Here is a 5,331-nt window from a genome sequence, read left to right on the forward strand (position 1 = left end):
TCCCGCCAATAGGTTTCCGAGGAGGATCTTCCCAACCCCGAGACCATTCTTCCCTCATCCTGTGTGTTGCCTGCGCTCACCTGGGAGATCGAGTCCAAAGTCAAAGAGGCCCAAAGGACGCAACCCCACACAGGTACCGGACCTCCCAATCGCCTCTTTGTACCCGATGCTGTTCGATCACGGGTACTACATTGGGGGCACAGTTCTCGCATCGCCTGCCATCCCGGAGTCGATCGGACCCTGACCCTCCTGAAGAGGCATTTCTGGTGGCCCTCCAAGGACGCTGACACCCGTTCCTATGTTTCCGCATGTTCCGTCTTCGCCCGTGGAAAAGCCTCCCATCGGCCACCTGCGGGATTACTCCGTCCCCTACCTGTACCTGGGCGTCCCTGGTCCCACGTCACCTTAGACTTCGTCACCGGTCTACTCCATTCCCGCGGAAACTCAACTGTCCTCACCGTGGTAGACCGATTCTCCAAGGCGGTGCATTTTGTGGGTCTCCCTAAACTCCCATCCTCGCAAGAAACCGCAGATCCTCTAGTCCGCCACGTCTTCCGCCTCTACGGAATTCCCTCGGACATCCTCTCCGATCGGCGTCCCCAGTTCGTCTCGCAGGTATGGAGAGCCTTCAGTCGAGCCCTAGGAGCAACGGCCAGCCTGTCATCCCGCTTCCACCCCCAGACGAACGGGCAGACGGAACGGCTCAACCAAGACCTGGAGACGACGTTACGTTGTGTAACGGCAAACCACCCATCAACCTGGAGCGACAATCTCCGGTGTGTTGAGTACGCCCACAACTCCCTGGTGAGCTCTGCCATTGGGAGGTCCCCGTTCGAGTGCTCCCTTGGGTACCAACACACGCTGTCCGCCACACAGGAAGAAGAGATCGCGGTACCGTCTGTTCGGAACCATGCTGATCGTTGCCGGAAGATTTGGGAGGAGACTCGACGGCCCTACTCAGATCGACAAACAGAAATAAGAAAACAGCCGACCGTCACCAGACTCCAGCGCCGGAGTACCAACCGGGGCAGATGGTGTAGCTTTCTTCCAACGACATCCCGCTTAATTGTGAACATAGGAAACTCGCCCGCCGCTTCCTGGGACCATTCAAAGTCGGTAGGATTATCAATCCCACAGCGGTCTGCCTCACGCTGCCAAAGTCCATGCGTATTCACCCAAACTTTCATGAACCTCAGTTCAAACCAGTCTCCGTCAGCCCTTTGTGTCCCCCAGCTGAGACTCCTCCCCCTGCCCGGCTCATCGACAACCATCCGGCATACACCGTCCGACGATTGGTAGATGTGTGCCGTCGGGGCAGGGGGCTATAATACCTGGTGGGCTGGGAGAGGTACGGTCCTGAAGAGCGTCCCTGGGTCCCCCGCTCCTTTATCCTAGACCCTTCCCTTATCCAGGACTTCCATCGGGACCATCCAGACAGGCCTGGAGGAACGCCGAGAAACTCCCATTGGGGGTGGGGGGTGTGTAGTACTGTCATGGTTCTGGTTGGCCGTTGCCCTTTAACACTTCTTTATCCCTGATCATGCCCCAATTTCAGTCAATTGCTGCTCTTTACCCAATTACCGTACATCTGACCTTCATCAAAGACTGGGAAATAAATACGTTATATCACAGGTTGCCAGTTCGCTGGTTAATTCTCGTGTGATACTTCGTTCTCTGTTCCGAATTAGAACCGGTAATTCTAAGTTCCGATCCAGTTCGAGAGAGTACTTGTGAATCCGGTCTCCTTGTCAAGATCTCTCTGGTTTCCTGCTCTAATTTCAGGTCTACGCCAGCCTCCCCAACTGAGCCGACGTGCCAGTGTCCTGCACTTGGGTTCTCCTCAGTCGCCCCCGTGTAACAAGTGGATCCAAGGAGGAAGTGCAAATGCTCCTGAGTTATCCAGTTCGTTTGTAACAGTCCTCAAGGGAACTCCAAACTGTGGCTGGCACGTGCGTTTAGCGCCCTGATTACTGACTATCCAGAAATGAGCTCCAACACACACTTAGTCTAGTTTCAATGTATTTGGTCCCTTTTCTTTAACTTTCTACTAACTGTACGTTAATGTTGAAATATCTGCAAATATACTGCCACTTTAATCTGATGCCGGTGTGAGGTCTGTTTTTTGTTGGCGAACAATAACTTTGGATAATGCAGTATTGATACAGCATTCTCTATAATTCTCGTTCCCACAAACAGAACATTCCAACTTTCAATGGGCGTCATCTATATTGAAGGTGAGGAAGAAGAATGGGAAAGTAGGAATATGTGTTGATTATCGAATACTGAACAATCGTACTGTTCCACGGATCGAGGTTGCTCACGTCTGCCTCAGTGGAGCCAAATGGTTCCGTGTGTTGCATCCAATAAGTCGCCATTATCAAATAACCATGAGTGCAGTGCATAAAGTAAGGATTGTATCAGGAGCAACGGCTACATTCCAACCTGTCGCGTAGACATGAATGCTGCTTGAGGCACTGGTGTACTTGTATGATCTTATCGTGTTTGAATCAACACTGGAGGAGCGTGAGACTTGACAATTTATGCGTCAGACCGCCTGAAAGCGGAAAGGTTAAACCCTCACTGGACAAGTTCGTGTTCTGAAGACGTCAATTAACTATGTCATTCACGTAATCTCCTCGGATGGAGTGGGTATGAGTCCGTCGGTGGTACAGACGATAACCACATGGTTCAAGTCTTTGAGTGCCGTATGTTCATTCTTTCGATTCTGTGGGTACTACCAGAGAGTTCTGAAGGGTCACTCCAGAGCAATCCATCAGTTGATTGAACTTCTGTGTGGTTACCCTCCCTTAATGAAGGAAGGTATGGAACAAATGGAGAAGAGGGCAAAGTTTATCTTAGCTCTTCGGAGCCTTTAAAGGAACGATGGGATGCAAAGTGTGAAGAGGTATTTCAGCTGCTGCCGAGTTATTGGCTAAAGCACCTTTGCCTGCCTTTGCAAACCACCAGTTGTCGTATTATTTGCAGACAGACGTCAGCTGTGATTTACTGGGCGGTGTTCCATATCAAGATCAGGAGAGCACGGAGTGACCACTCTCCGCTAAATATTGACGGCTCCTCCGTTGAGATCGTTAAGAGCACCAAATTTCATGGAGTTCATTTGGCGAAGAATATCACTTAGTCCCTGAAGACAAGCTCAATAGCCAAGAAAGCCCAGCAGCGTCACTACTTTCTGCGAAGGATGAGAACAGTCCATCTCCCACCTTCCATCCTCACCACATTCCACAGAGGACATATCAAGAGCATCCTGAGCAGCTGCAGCACTACCTGTTTCGCGAATTGCACCGTCTTGGGTCGCAAGACTCTGCAGCTGAGAAGATCATCGGGGTCTCTCTTCCCGCCACACCACACACTGCACCCGTAAAGCTAACAGCATTATGCAAGACCCCACGCACCCCTCATACAAACGCTTCTCCCTCCTGCCCTCTGTCAAAAGGTACCGAAGCAATCGGGTTCTCACGACCAGACAGTGCAACAGTTTCTTCCCCCAAGCTATCAGATTCCTCAATACCCAGAGTCTAGACTGACATCTACATCATGTATAATCATATTCAAATTTGTCCTCTACTATTACTATTACATCCTCGTGTATTATTTATTTCTTTATTAATTATCGTACCGCTCTGCACTGTTTTGTGAAATCTATGTAGTACTGTGTAGGTCTGTACGCGAGTCTAGTTCTTGTGTTGTTTTTCGTAGTCTAGTGTAGCACTGAGTTATCTCACATAGTCTAGTATAGTTTTCTGTTGTTTCGTGTAGCCCTATGGTCCTGGAGGAAGTTGTTACGTTTTTATTGTGTACCGTACTAGCAGTTTATGGCCGAAATTACAATAAAAAGCGACTTGACTTGAATTGACTGGAAGATGAAGGTAAAGGGGCTTCTGTTTTCGTTAGCTGGTATCTGACACCAACCGAACGAAACTACCCTGCACACAAATTGAAGCTACTGGCCTTGAAATGGGAAGTGTTGTGTAAATTAAGTGACTCTCTGCTGCCAAGTTCTAGGTGATACCAACAACATTGCAGTGGCTTGTATTCTGATTTCAACGAAATTGGATGCCACAGGTCATCGCTGGTCGGCGGCATTGTCTGCTTATGATTTCTGCCTTGCATATCGGCCGGGAAGTGAGCAATGATGCGGGTGCGTTGTCACGAAGTTCTCATGACCTACCGGCAACAAAAGGACAGTGGGAGGGCACACCTGCCTCTGGTGTTAAAGCAATGTGCCAGTTCTCCACAGCTGGGAAATCAGAGCACAGACTTTAGCTTCATAGAGCTGTTGGTTATTTGAGAGTTTCGAGCCAAGCCATTCACCAAGCATACTGCAACTTGACTGCGCTGAATACGAAGAAGCTGCCCCCTTGAGTACTTTAGATTTTCAGCAGCTCAGGAAGCCGACCCTTGTAAAGTTGCCATCTGGTTGTCTATTGTCAAAGCGGATATAGACCCAGTAGAGAAGACCAAATACCCTGCCATACCCCTACTCGTGAGAAAATGCGACAAACTGGAGTTGAGGAGAAAAGTTTCACACAGGGTTCCATCTCCCCCAAACAGACCTCGGCGTTCCCTGTTGCGTTTCCCTGAAAGAAGTATCCGAAGATTGTCTTGAAGTCACGTCAGGTCCTTCGGGATTTGACAAGACCTACAGATTGGTTTAAGATTGGTTTTATTGGACACGAGTGAAGCATGACGTTGAAAAGTACTGTACGCCGTGCATCCAATGTATTCCGAGGAAGACGCTGCCTACTAGAGTTGTCTATTAGACGCTGCAACTATCCCATTTACAAACAACTGAACCACTTGACTTCGTGTGTATGTAATTCCTTTCCATACAGCCTGATTCTAATAACACTGCTAACGTCTTGCTCATCATTGACCAATACACCAGATATACTCAAGCCTTCTCCAAGTAAGATCTGAGAATATCCAAAATGTTGCCAAAATGTTATAGGATAAATATATTATTCATTATTCATTAAGCCATGTGACCAGGAAAGAGATTTTGAGAGCCGAGTCAGAAATGAGTTACTCAGTAGGCTTGGAATTGAGAAGATTCAAAGACTATGCTATGTCACTCTCAAGGTGATCCTCAGCCTGAAAGATTCAACAGGACATGCTTGGAACCCTGAATGCCAAAAGAAACAGAAAGTCAAGCCAACATATTGGACATTTGATACGCTGCTACAACTGTACACAGAATAAAAACACTGGGTACAGGCCATACTATTTGACATTCGGGCACGAAGCCAGCTTACCTATAGACGTTTCGTTTGGAACAGCTGGGGGAGCTTGCCGCAGAAAACGTATCTCAAG

The sequence above is a fragment of the Hemitrygon akajei genome, chromosome 17 (assembly GCF_048418815.1).
Source record: "Hemitrygon akajei chromosome 17, sHemAka1.3, whole genome shotgun sequence".
NCBI lineage: Eukaryota > Metazoa > Chordata > Chondrichthyes > Myliobatiformes > Dasyatidae > Hemitrygon > Hemitrygon akajei.